The 14712-nt window shown below is 37.8% G+C and overlaps 1 long non-coding RNA gene across 5 annotated transcripts in view; it reads left to right on the forward strand.

Annotated features, from left to right (window-relative positions):
- The first annotated feature begins 5893 nt into the window (after window positions 1-5893).
- The window catches only part of LOC131507162 (uncharacterized), a 114661-nt gene continuing 105842 nt past the window's right edge, over window positions 5894-14712 (forward strand). For 2 of the 5 annotated variants that reach the window (XR_009259376.1, XR_009259373.1), the window contains exons 1-2: window positions 5898-6235; window positions 9538-9640. This is a non-coding gene — a long non-coding RNA (uncharacterized LOC131507162). Of the gene's footprint in view, window positions 6429-9537; window positions 9641-14712 lie in introns of all 5 variants that reach the window. The other 3 variants (XR_009259375.1, XR_009259374.1, XR_009259372.1) reach the window with 3 other exon arrangements.

The raw sequence follows: 14712 nt of genomic DNA on the forward strand, positions 1-14712 counted from the left end.
ATAAATAAATAAATACACTAAAAAACAAATTTAAAAGCAAAGCAAAAAACCAAAAAAACACAGACTGGATACCTTGTAAACAACAGAAATTTGTTCCTCACAGTTCTAGAGGCTAAAGGTTCTAGGTTAAGGTACCAGCATGGTTGCATGAATAACCTCTTCTGGATTGCAGACTTCTTGTATCAGCAATACAAACACAAGGGCTGAGAGATATCGGTGGGGTCTCTTTTACAGAAACATTAATCCCATTCATGAGGGCTTCATCTTCATGACCTAAACACCTTCCAAATCTAAACCTCCTAATGCCCTTTGGAGGGTTAAGATTCAACATATGGAATGGGGTGACTGAGCCACCCAGAATCCCACGGTGTTCATTTTTTTAAACTTTCCAATGTCAGATAAAGAAAATTTTATATCAAAACCTGGCTTCTTTTGTGCCCTGGGTCTCACTCAGTTGCTATTATCCTTGTTAAACTGGTTGCAGACTATATGTGAAAACTCATCAGCTTTATTTATGTTATTGGCCTGGTCCTTGTACATATTGAAGTTAAAAATCCCTTATCTAATTTTTAAGTTAGTTTTATAAATAATTAATTTATTATTTTCATTGTGTATTTCCCTTTTTCAAACATTACAAAATTACAAATAATTTTTTAAAGATTTTAACTAACTTTATTATTGTGTATATTATTCCTTGCCGGGAGCCACAGATACTATTGGAAATATGAATGAATTATGTCTCTATTACTACCTATACATATACCTACATATATACACTCCACACACATATAATATAAATATTCATATACATTACATGTGTGGGGGAGGGTATGGAGAGAGTCAGAGAGAGACAGAGACAGATAGAAAGTATATATTTGTTTATGTTTGTGTGTGCATGGGCAGCAAGAGAGAGAGAAAACAAGAGAGAATGTATCTGATCATCTGATTTTAAGTGATATGCTGTATTTTTACATATGTATAGTTTAGATTCACAAAAACTATCCCATCTTTCAACTACTAGACATAACACTGAATGGTGCTAAGGCATTCAAACAGCAAATATGAAGTCAGCAAGACATAAAACTATGAACAACACAAAGAAATTATTTTTTCTCTAACATATTTTAATAATCAGTAAATAAAACATTAACTATTTCAACACTAAATATAATGTAAGCATGAAAACATTAACATTTTAAAAGAGAAAAAATATTTTTTCATCGAGATATGTTCATATTACACTTGGTCTTGCAAATATTTGAGAACATAGTCTGCACCAAGTTTTACTTTTCATGTTTTTACAATCTAGCATTATATAAGATATACTTTTTAATGTTGAAATCATATTTAGGATTATTTTAATGGAAACATAATATTCCTTCAAATGGTAGTATTTTAGTTTGCTTAATTATTTCAATATATTATATATTAATTGTATCTATATGTTTCTTTGTTATACTTATTGCTGCCATATGCTTCTCTGCACTTCGTTTCTCTCTTTTTCTGTCTTTTCTCTTTCTCCTCTTCTTCCTCTTCTCCCTACTTTATCTAATTTTTTTTCTTCTTCTTTTAAAGTGTTTCCATAAAGTACTTTCCCAAGAGTGGAATTATTGAGTTAGATCAAAAAGATTTTTCCATAATTTAAAATATGCATTGTCACCTTCTTTTTTTAAGTAGGCTGCACACCCAGCACGGGGCCCAATGTGGTCATATGTCAAGACCTACACTGAGATCAAGAGTTGTATGCTTAACCTACTGAGCCACCCAGGCACCCCGTCTTGTTATTTTCTTTTTTTTCTCTTCTCTTCTTTTTTCTTTTCTTTTCTTTTCTTTTCTTTTCTTTTCTTTTCTTTTCTTTTCTTTTCTTTTCTTTTCTTTTCTTTTCTTTTTTCTTTTCTCTTCTCTTCTCTTCTCTTCTCTTCTCTTCTCTTCTCTTCTCTTCTCTTCTCTTCTCTTCTCTTCTCTTCTAGAGAGGGAGACAGAGAGAGAGAGAGCAAGCTCATGACTGGGAAGGGCAGAGGGAGAGGGAGAGAGAGATCCCAAGCAGGCTCCACACCCAGGACAGAGCAGGATGCAGGGATCAATCCCACAACTGTGATTTCATGACCTGAGCTGAAATCAAGAATCAGAAACTTAACTGACTGAGCCACCCAGGGGGGTTCTTGTCATGTTCTTTTCTAAATGGAAGTATGAATTTGTACTGCCACATGGGCCAGTTTTGCTTGGAAATTTACAACACTTGGCTATTATTTTTTTTTAATTTCATGCTAATTAAAACACCTCATACTTAAAATTTGTTAATACTAATAATGAATATTTTATTATGAAACTTATGATTATACAAAAAAACAGTGAACTTGTAGGATGCTATACATTCAAGACAGGCATCTATTTTTGAAGAGATTTTTCTTTCTACCTTTATTCTACTTTTATTTTTTCCACAATTTTGAGATAGCATATTGCAAGAAGTTGAGTTTCTATTTGAAGTGTAGTTATATGCTGTTAAGAAATGAGACTACAGATACAAAATGGTATGAATTTCTTCTCAAGAAAATTTGTGTATTTTATCACAAGTTAAATCTCAAAACCATAATACATTGTTTATTTTTTTAAGTTTTTTAATGTTTACTTATTTTTGACAGAGAGAGAGACATAGAGCATGAGTGGGGGAGGGGAAAAGAGAGAGGGAGAGAGAGAGGGAGACACAGAATCCGAAGCAGGCTCCAGGCTCTGAGCTATCAGTACGACAGCGTGAGTACGACACGGACCTTGAATTCACAGACCACAAGATCATGGCCTGAGCCAAAGTAGGATGCTCAACCGACTGAGCCACCCAGGTGCCCCCATAATATATTTTTTAAAGTTTATTTGTTAATTTTGAGAGAGAGGGAGAGAGAGACAGAGAGAGAGAGAGAGAGAGAGAATCCCAAGCAAGCTCCTTGTTGTCAGTGAGTACCGAGCCCAATGTGGGACTTGACCCCACATACCAGAAGATCAGGACCTGAGCTGAAATCAAGTCGGACACTTAATTGAGTGAGCCACCCAGGCACCCCCAGAATACATTGTTTTTATAGTTTTGACAAAATTGGGAATTCTTCCCACTTTTGAAATTGTGATAGTCATGGATGATTTTCAAGGGACGTAATTTCTATAGATATATTTTTTACTAATAGTTTCATTCAACCAAAGTCAAAGAGTTTGCAGTATAAGAAGTCTAGCTGAGTGATGATGATAATCTTTTCATGCATGAGGTAATTAAATAAGACGAACTACAGGGAGCTGTTTAGTTAATGGTATTTCTATGTATCTAATTGATGCAGAGGGCATGCTGGCTACAATGGTTTAGAAGAATACCATGTTCTTCATACCCCATGATATATCCCCCGTCATCAAGTTCATACTCCCAAGTCTGTTGGGAATTCAAGTACATGGATCCCAGTGCCAGAAGAAAAGTTGTAACAGCATTTCTTTTTTTTTTTTTTTTTTTTTAAATTTTTTTTTCAACGTTTTTTATTTATTTTTGGGACAGAGAGAGACAGAGCATGAATGGGGGAGGGGCAGAGAGAGAGGGAGACACAGAATCGGAAACAGGCTCCAGGCTCCGAGCCATCAGCCCAGAGCCTGACGCAGGGCTCGAACTCACGGACCGCGAGATCGTGACCTGGCTGAAGTCGGACGCTTAACCGACTGCGCCACCCAGGCGCCCCATGTAACAGCATTTCTGAATTGCCAGCTTCCTGGGAAATAAATTGCACACTTGAATCATGCCTTTTTATTTCAGTGACTTCCTTTCCATCTCCTGCTTTCCCATTATTCACAACCCCAAGGTTCACAACCTTTTTCTGGTTGTGGCTATTACCTAGAACCCATAATGGCTGTTGATCTCTTCTCTTCTTAACACCATGGTCTATTTACAATCTCAACTCCCTGTGTGTCAAACCTTTTTGACTGCCCTCTGACCTTGGGGGTCTTTATGATGATTGCAGCTTCCTGCCTCTTGGTGATTAAATGTTACCTCCTTGGCCTCATGGCTGAATCATTATCTTCATGGATATCATTGAGCCCAGCTTTGTGAACATCTCTCCTGCTATTAATTCATGTCCCCAGAGGAGAATCTCCACTACACATCTTAGTGATGTCCCTGGTATTGGTGTCCCTCTCACCAGTACATTCCTGATGACCTTCATTGAACAGTGTTTCCTCTGGCCTTCCAGTGACATATAATCCACTGACTGGCATTTTGCCCTCAAATAGTATATTCACCACAGCAATCTCACCTCCTTCAGCTCCTTTAGTGCCTTTTCTGCTGTCTTCCAGAGCAGCTAACACATATCCATTTGATTTAGGCTTAGCTATCTCTTTTGGAGAGCCATGCTAGCAGTGAGTTCACCTATTCCCTTGGGGTCCTTCCTAGGGTATTGCATCTCATGTCCAAAGAAAGTTGCCCCAAGTCAATGAATTCATGCTTATTCAGTCTGAAAGGTTTTGGTTACTTTGATCAAGCACTTGCCAAACTTCATCGCAGGAGTACTGGCCTGGCTCCTGTCTGTAGATCCTGAATCTTTCAACCCCTCTTTCCACTCATGTCAAGTTTAGCATGTCCCCAGTCAAATCATGCTGGGATTTATCCCTAGATAAGGGACTTAACAACCAAAAGAGTAGATGGGTGAAATTTCTGACGGGGGTACGTGTTCACTTGTGGAGGAGAAATCTCTATAGCATTTTTCAGCACAGGAGACGTACTATCTCTTACTTGGAAGTGCAGGGGGAGCACCTCTGCAAGGTATGAGGAACCAGGTGCCTTATAAAGTCAGTATCTTCAGAAGCATCCCTCTACATATCAGCATCCATTTTTCAGCATCCCATATTTCTTTCCTCACAGGGGCTCTAAGCTTAGCATAAACAGACCTGCAGTGGCTGAGCATTACACAATCTCTAGAGCTAGGTGACTCTAATTTGCAAGAGTCACAAAGTTCCAGAACTATGTCTTTTTGTCTCTGAGAGGCCTGCTTTGGAGCACAGGACATATTTCTGAAATAAACCCTGTTACCAGAGGAATAAATAACTACCATAGAGCAGGTTAGGGTTATGCACTGAATCAGGTCAAGAGTTGCCATCACCTGAGGCAAATGGACTAAGAGTGGATGATTCATCATTTACAAGCAAAATTCGGATAGTGTTCCCACAAAAGGGAGGGGCTGCTAGGCAGCAAACCTGCAAATATCTGTTTAAAAAAAATACTAAAAATTGCTTCCTATATAATATATAAATTATATAAGTTATTTATACGTTCTGAGCTGCTTGGAACCAAAATGGGAATTTATTAAAGTGTAAGGACGTCTAATAAAACAGATTTTTAGACAGCAAAACGTCACATCTGAGATGTGAAAACGTTCATCAGTCATCGGTTCGCGTATTCATTCATTGAAGGAACTCATCGACTTTTAGCCTACTTTGCAATAGGCACGTGGAGCTGTATCTGCAGATCGAGACTCAAAATCTCAGTTCTATTCTTAGCAGAACGGTAGGTCTGTCCAGTAGGATGTGGATTAGAGAAGTAAAAGAAACCCCAGAAAGGCAGTGACAGCACGCGGGGAACAGCAGTTATGGCAGGTACATTATGTGGAAGCCAAATGGCAGAGTAGCTATACTCTACTAATAATTAGTATTATTATATGAAGCATACAAGTAACTGGGCCTCTTCCCACAAACCGTCCTGGGAGTGGGAAGCGAACTCCCTTAAGTAGGACTTTACTTGACTTTGAGTTTTCCCAACAGTCGCCCAGCTCGCGTCCCTCACACACTCTGCCAGGTTGGCGCTACCACGCTCCTCCTTGGCAGCCTCCACCCTCGGCCAGCAGGGGCCGTCAGAACGGGCCGCCCGGGGTCACCTCGAGGAGGCCAAGGCAGGCGGATCCGCAGGGCCGACCTGGACGCAAGGCGGGCGGACGGAGTTGCCTCCAACCCCAGCTCACGCCCCCACCCCCAACTTTCCCCGGGCGAGCGCGCGCTCGGGTCGGGAGCGGGGACGCGGTGCGCGTCGGAGCGAGCGCGCTAGTCCCCGGCGCGCCCGCCACTCTCGCCCGGCAGCGGCTCCCTTCCCCGCGCCGCCTGCGCTCGGGACCAGCCCGAGTGGCCCGCGCGCCGAACTCCCTCCACCGCGTCGCCTCCGGACGCCGCCCGGACCGCGGGGCCACCCCGGGAAGGAGGATCCCGCGGACGGCTGCAGCCCGAGGTAATCGCCAGATGACGGACGGGGCCGGTCCTCGCGCAGACACCCGACCCGGGCGACTTGCGATGCGGACTCCGGAGGTGGCACCGTCGGTCCGAACAAGTTTCTCGAGGCTTTGAAATGATATGGTTGAAAATGACATTTTATTTAGCCATCTTTTGTCTTCTGTTTTAATTAAGTTTATTTAGACCAAGAGGTGAGACTTCCGTGGTGTACTTTGGGTTGAAAACATTATTCTGAAAGTTTATTTATGTTGTGGTTATTTGCATATGTATGTTGGCTTTAGCTAATTTGAAACCATTAAGTTAAAATATTCAAGAAACCTTACTGGATCGCTGTGGCACTTAGGCATCATCTTATCAGCTTAGTTAGCATCTGTCTTGTGCGAATGGTACTTAAAGCCAGTCCCTTGGGTGAAGGGTTTTGCTTTTTACACTCTGTTGCACTGAGTCTCACCAGGTTCACAGACCTTGTATGGCTAATTGTAGTAACATATTAGATAATCACAAAGTTATGGGGCCACTACCAATTTGGCCTTTTCTTGTGAAGCCTCTTTCCAAAGGGCCTAAACAGATGGGAGTGGATACTGCGGTTTTCTGTTTCTTTCACACCTGTCTTAAAATTTTCTGAAGTGCTGACTTCAGCTTTTTGAAATTTAACTTTAGTTAATTGTGTCCTAGGATTTGGTGAATCCAATAAAAATAACCCACTTGTGGGGCGCCTGGGTGGCGCAGTCGGTTAAGCGTCCGACTTCAGCCAGGTCACGATCTCGCGGTCCGTGAGTTCGAGCCCCGCGTCAGGCTCTGGGCCGATGGCTCGGAGCCTGGAGCCTGTTTCCGATTCTGTGTCTCCCTCTCTCTCTGCCCCTCCCCCGTTCATGCTCTGTCTCTCTCTGTCCCAAAAAAATAAAAAAAAAAAAAAAAAAAAACGTTGAAAAAAAAAATAACCCACTTGTGTAGTATAGTAACTTCTAAAATAAATTAAGCAACTTTGTTTCTCTTAAATTTAATTACTGAGATACAGAATTGACCAAGGACTGATTTTGTTCTGTTAGTTGAAATCATATCAATTAAATTAAATCAAGTAAAACAAAACTTAAAGAAAAAACCCCACAGTTTTCCTTCTAAGTTATTTGTAATTTTCTCTTTCGAGACATTCCAGCATTGAAAGAGTCACTGTCCTCCCCCTTGTAATTGCTTAAGATCTCTGTCAAAATTTGTAATTGTCTCTTTGATAAGTTTGTTGAGCTAGTACCCTCTGTTGGGTGAGCCACTAGACTAGAATCCTGTAACAGATAGTAGGGATTCCTGTTTGACACAGTGCATTTCAACTTCAATTAGTTACTCTGAGAACCATTTGGATTTTAAATTTAGTTAGGACTGAAGTTTTTCTTCCCTTTTTATAAACAGATTTAATATAGCAACAATGTTATGTGGAAGGATTTCGAGAACAACACTCTTTAACAGTGGAAATGTCTTTATTAAAACACTAATACGTAAGTACTGAGACACAAGTGAAACCAATCTTAAACACTCAGGCATCCATACTTTGTCCTTAAAAAGAAATATTAGAACAGAATGTTGCTTAATTTCTCCATTGTATATATAAACCACATCTCCTGTATCCGTTCATCAGTTGATGGACATTTAAGCTCTTTTTGTAATTGGGCTATTGTTGAAAGCACTGCTATAAACATTGGGGTACAAGTGCCCCTATGAATCAGCACTCCTGTATCCTTTGGATACATTCCTAGTAGTGCTATTGCAGGGTCATAGAGTAGTTCTATTTTTAATTTTTTGAGGAACCTCCACACTGTTTTCCAGTGTGGCTGCACCAGTTTGCATTCCTACCAACAGTGCAAGAGCATTCCCGTTTCTCCACATTCTCACCAACACCTGTTGTTTCCTGATTTGTTCATTTTAGCCACTCTGACTGGTGTGAGGTGGTATCTCATCGTGGCTTTGATTTGTGTTTCCCTGATGATGAGTGACATTGAGCATCGTTTTATGTGTCTGTTGGCCATTGGGATGGAATACTAGTTGGCAATGAGAAAGAATGAAATTTTGCCATTTGCAGCAATGTGGATGGAACTGGAGGGTATCATGCTAAGTGAAATAAGTCAGAGAAAGACAGATATATGTTTTTACTCCTATGTGGATCTTGAGAAACTTAACAGAAGACCATGGGGGAAGAAAGGAGGGAAAAAGTTACAAACAGGGAGGGAGGCAAACCATAAGAGACTCCTAAATACAGAGAACAAACAGGGTTGGTAGCGGGGTGGGAGAGAGGGAAAAGTAGGTCATGGGCACTGAGGAGGTTACTTGTTGGGATGAACACTGGGTGTTGTATGTAAGCCAATTTGACAATGAATTATATTAAAAAAAAAATTCTCAAAAGTTTACATAGAACATACATTTTTTTTTTTTCCTTTCCAGGACTACACTAATAGAAACTCTTAAAAACAGGACTATAGGGGCGCCTGGGTGGCGCAGTCGGTTAAGCGTCCGACTTCAGCCAGGTCACGATCTCGCGGTCCGTGAGTTCGAGCCCCGCGTCAGGCTCTGGGCTGATGGCTCGGAGCCTGGAGCCTGTTTCCGATTCTGTGTCTCCCTCTCTCTCTGCCCCTCCCCCGTTCATGCTCTGTCTCTCTCTGTCCCAAAAATTAAAAAAAAAAAAAAAAAAAAAAAGTTTAAAAAAAAAAAAAACAGGACTATAAATGTCAAGAGGCTTACTCTAATAGAATTTACCTCTTTTTTGTTCTCACCCTCTCCCAGTTACCACAGTATCTACCATCCCTGTGATATGCTAATTATTTTTATGCTAATTATTTTTCAATTTAAATTAGTTTAATGGGAAAAATGGGAGACTGTCTCCTCAAATATGTAAAGTCTTGATTCTAAATGGTTCTCATCATTTAAACATTTTCTTTAGCATCTTTAAAATGAAAGAATTTCAAAATATTAAAATATCTTAGAAGAACACTTGCATTTTTGTGAAGAGATTTATTAATTTGTTGATGTATAATATGACATTTTCTTTTAGCTGTTTTTTTAGAAAGTAGTATTTTTGAAAATTATAGCCAATATCTGAGTAATTTTGGTGAAATTAAAAGTTAGTTTTAATGATAGTAGGGATGCTGTCTTAATTTTTTTTACCTGGACTATATCTCATGCATGTAAAGTATATTATGACCTAAAGCTGAAATATGCAATGGTTAATATGGGTTTGGGGAAATTGCAAATTTAGTATATGTATATTTTTAATTAAGGGAATGTTTAATGTTTGACTATCTAACTTCCTTCCAGTCAAGCTGTGCCTTAGCTGCCCTTCGGTGCTGAAGACCAATTCACAATAACTCACAACTCTCCTGACACCCACTCCTCGAGTGACCTTCGGGCCTTTTCGGAGGTAAAGTACCATATTCATTGTAATATTTATGTATTTGTTGATCATTTAATATGTGCAAAACTGTGCTGCCATGTTAGTAGGTTCCTAGATTTATTTTTTAGTTTCTGAGTTATATGTGCTCAACACCATTTTACATAGGCTTTGTGGTTTATATTCCGAGATTTTGCACAATTTGGTGATTTTTTTTAGCACTGCTTAGGTCAGATTATAATAGAATTGACTTTATATGTATGCATATATAGGTACTTTATTATGTATAGTCTGAAATATATACCTTAGAGGATAAGTAATGTAATTATGTTTACTGTAATGCTGAGATATATAATCTATTTCAGTTATATATTGCTATAGAACAAATCATCCTGGAACTTAGTATCTTAAATTAAAATTAAAAAATTAAAAGCTAGTAGCTTTTAGGGGTGCCTGGGTGGCTCAGTTGGTTATGCGTCCGACTTCAGCGCAGGTCATAATCTCGTGGTTTGTGGGTTTAAGCCCCATGTGAGGCTCTGTGCTGAAAGCTCAGAGCCTAGAGCCTGCTTCAGACTCTGTGTCTCCCTCTCTCTCTGCCCCTCCTCTCTCTCTCTCTCTCTCTCTCTCTCTCTGTCTCTGTCTCTCTCAAAAATAAGTAAACATTAAAAAATTTTAAAAAAGCTAGTAGCTTTTGATATCTCTCATGGTTCTGTGACTTGAATGGGCTCAGCTGGGCAGTTCTCCTGATCTCATTTGGATTCTTATAGTGTGACAATAAGGTGGCAGCTGGGACTGGGAGCATCTGAGGTCAATTGGCAGGCTATGATGGCCACGCTTCCCTCTCTCTCCAAGTAGCCCGAAGCCTCTTCTCTCCACTTGGAAGCCTCTTCTCTCCACACCTAAACACAGGGAAATGGAATAATATGAGACAGTGAATCTAAGGTAAATCCTAAGGAATCATGACACCATCATGGTCTAATACCAAATTGTGCCATAGGAAATGCTTGACTCCTCACATTCATCTTAAGAGAAATCTGTGTAAATATGCAGTTCTCAAACAATAAATCAGGATGGGGAACCTTATTTTTATTACTAAAAGGTTGCCTTCTAATAAAAAAATTAAAAATGATTTTGTTTTGAGGCTAAATTAAAAAATACAGGTATTAACAAAATTCATTGTAAATACAACAACATAATGAGGGGGGAAAGTTCATTCTTTCTTTTTTTTGAAATGTAATTGAGGTAAAATATCCCATTAGTTTCAGGTATGTGTCATAGTGATTTGATATTTTTATGAATTATGAACTGATCCACATGATAAGTCTATTTACCATCCGTCCCATACAAAGTTATTCAAATGTTATTGACTCTATTTCTTGTGCTGTACATTACATCCCCATGATTCATTTATTTTATCACTGGAAGTTTGTACCTCTAAATGCCCTTCATCTATTTCACCAACCTCTCAACGTCCTCCCTCCTCTTGTTTATTTCCTGTATCTATGAGTCTGTTTTTTCCTTTTCTGTATTTTTGAGATCTCACATATAAGTGAAATCATACAATATTTATCTTTGATTTATTTCACTTAGCAAAATATGCTCTAGGTTCATCCACATTATAAGATTTCATTTTTTATGGCTGAATAATATTCCATTATGTCTGTCTCTCTGTATATGTATATTATATACTACTCTTCTTTATTCATTCATCTGTTAACAGACACTTATGTTGCTTCCATATCTCACTATTGTAAGTGATGCTGTTATAAGAAAATGGTATATATATGTTTTGAATTAGTGCTTTTGTTTTCTTTGGATCAATACTCAAGAAGTGGAATTGCTGGATCATATGGAAGTAGTACTTTCAATTTTTTTTTTAACGTTTATTTATTTTTGAGACAGAGAGAGACACAGCATGAATGGGGGAGGGGCAGAGAGAGAGGGAGACACAGAATCAGAAGCAGGCTCCAGGCTCTGAGCCATCAGCCCAGAGCCCGACGCGGGGCTCGAACTCGCGGACCGCTAGATCGTGACCTGAGCCGAAGTCAGACGCTCAACCGACTGAGCCACCCAGGCGCCCCATGAGGAACCTCTATATTGTTTTCCATAATGGCAGCAGCAATTTATATTCCTACCAACAATGCATAAGAGTTCCTTTTTTTCTGCATTCTCTCCAACACTTGTTATTTTTGGTCTTTTGATATCTAATCTGACCAGGGTGAGTTACTGTTTCATTAGGTTTTGATTGCATTTTGCTGATTAGTGAAGCTGAGCATCTTTCATGGGTCCATTGGCCATCTGTATGTCTTTGGAAAAAAGTCTATTCAAGTCCTATGCCTTGTTTTTAATTGGGTTGTATGTTTTTTGGTGTTGAGTTGTATGAGTTCTTTATATAGTTTGGATATTAACCCCTTATTGGATATATCATTTGCAAGTACCTTCTCTCATTCAGTAGGTTGCCTTTTAATTTTGTTGATGGTTTCCTCTGCTGTGCAAATGCTTTTTAGTTTCATGTAATCTCATTTGTTTATTTTAACTGTTGTTGCCCTTGATTAAGGGACTAGTTCAAAAAAATATTGCTAAGACCAGTGTCACAGAGCATACTGCCCATGTTTGTTTTCATGAATTTTGTGGTTTCAGGTCTTACATTCAGGTCTTTCAATCCTTTTGAATTTATTTTTGTTTATAGTATAAGATAGAGGTCCAGTTTCATTCTTTTGCATGTAGCTATCCAGGTTCCCCAATGCCATTTAAGAGACTCTCTTTTCCCCATTGTATATTCTTGCCTCCTTTGTCATAGTTTATTTTTTATTTTATTTTTTTAAATGTAACTTATTGTCAAATTGGTTTCCATACAACAGCTAGTGCTCATCCCAACATCCTTTGTCATAGTTTCATTGCCCATATATGCATGGGTTTTTTTTCTGAGTTCTCTATTTTGTTTCATTGATTTATGTCTGTTTTTGTGCAAGTGCGATGCTGTTTTGATTATCATAGCTCTGTAGTATAGTTCAAAATCAGGGAGTGTGATACCTCCAGCTTTATTCTTCTTTCTCAGAATTTCTTTGACTATTTGGGGTCTTATGTGGATCCATACACATTTTAGAATTCTTTGTCTAGTTCTGTGAAAAATTCCACTGCTATTTTGATAAGGATTGGATTGAATCTGTAGATTACTTTAGGTTGTATGGACATTTTAACAATATTAACCCATACAATACATTACCATGATATATCTTTCCACTTATTTGTGTAATTTTCAATTTCTTTCATCAGTGTCTTACTGAATTCAGAATACAGGTCTGTCACCTTCTTGGTTAAATTTATTCTTAGATATTTTAATATTTTTGAGAAAAATGTAAATGTGATTGTTGTCTTAATTTCTCTTCCTGGTAGTTTGTTATTACTGTACAGAAACACAACTAATTTCTGTATATTAATTTGTATGCTGTGACTTTACTAAATATATTTACCAATTCTAATAGCTCTTTGGTAGAGTCTTAAGGGTTTTCTATGTATAATATGTCAGCAGCAATCAGTGACAGTTTTACTTATTGCTTTTTAATTTGAATGCTTTTTATTTCTCTTTCTTGTCTGATTGTTATGGCTAGGATTTCCAATACTATGTTAAATAATAATGGCAAGAGTGGGCATCCTTGTCTTGTTCTTGATATTAGAGGACAAAATTTCAGCATTTCATCATTGACCATGATGTTAGCTGTGGGTTTATTGTATATGGCCTTTATTATATTGAGATTTTATCTTTTATATCCACTTTGTAGAGAGGGTTTTTTTTAATCAGAAATAGATGTTGATTTTATCAAATGCTTTTTCAGCATCTATTGAGATGATCTTATGATTTTTACCTTTGTTTATTATATGGTGTATGATACTGATGAATTTGCTGATGTTGACTATGCTTGCATCCCTGGAATAATTCCCCCTTGATCATAGTAGGATACTTTTTAATGTATTGTTGAATTCCATTTGCTAATATTTTGTTGACAATTTTTGCATCTATGTTCATTATGGATAATAGCCTGTATTTTTTTTTTTTTTTTGGTGTCTTTATCTGGTTTTTGTATCAGGATAATGCCAGACTTCTAAAATGAGTTTGGAAGCATTCCTTCCTCTTCAGTTTTTGAAATAATTTGGGAAGAATTGGTACTAACTCTTTTAGTGTTCAGTAGAATTTACCAGTGAAGCTGTCAAGTCCTGTACTTTGGTATGTTGGGAGTTTTTAAATTACTGATTTAATTTCTTTTCGTGTAATTGGTCTATTACGTTTTCTATTCCTTCGTGTTTCAGTCTTGGATAATGTATCTTTCTAAGAATTTATCCATTACCTCTTTGTTTTCCAATTTATTGGTGTATAATTGCTTGTAGTACTATCTTATGATCCTTTGTATTTCTGTGATGTCAGTTGTAACTTCTCTGTCATTTCTGATTTTATTTATTTGGGCTCTCATCTTTGTTTAATGGGACTGGCTAAAGGTAAATAAGTTTTGTGTATCTTTCCTAAGAACCAGCTCTTAGTGCCCTTGATATGTATATATGTAGATATATATGTATATGTATATATGTAGATATGTATATACATACGTATATATGGATATGTAGATATGTATAGATATATTTGTATATATATGTATGTATATACATATGTATATATATATATATATATATTTGATTTCATTTATTTCCTTTCTAGTCTTATTTCCTTTCTTCTACTAACTTTGGTCTTTGTTCTCTTTTTTGAGAGGTGGTACCTGTAGGTATAAACTTACAATATTTAATTGTGATTTTTCTTATTTCTTGAAATAAGCCTATATTGCTGTGAATTTCCCTCTTGGGACTGCTTTTGCAGTGTCCCATTGATTTTGGAAGGTTGTGTTTCTATTTTCCTGTGTCTCAAAGTATTTTTTTTTTAATTTCCCCTTTGATTTCTTTGTTGACCCATTTATTGTTTAGTAGCATGTTGTTTAGCATCTGCATGTTTTGTTTCTCTTTTTTCTCAGTTTTGTTCTTGTAATTGATTTCTAGTTTCATATTGTTGGTTGGCAAAGACGCTTGATAGGTTTTCAGTTTCTTTAAATTATTGA

Source organism: Neofelis nebulosa, chromosome 3, assembly GCF_028018385.1.
Source record: "Neofelis nebulosa isolate mNeoNeb1 chromosome 3, mNeoNeb1.pri, whole genome shotgun sequence".
NCBI classification, from domain to species: domain Eukaryota; kingdom Metazoa; phylum Chordata; class Mammalia; order Carnivora; family Felidae; genus Neofelis; species Neofelis nebulosa.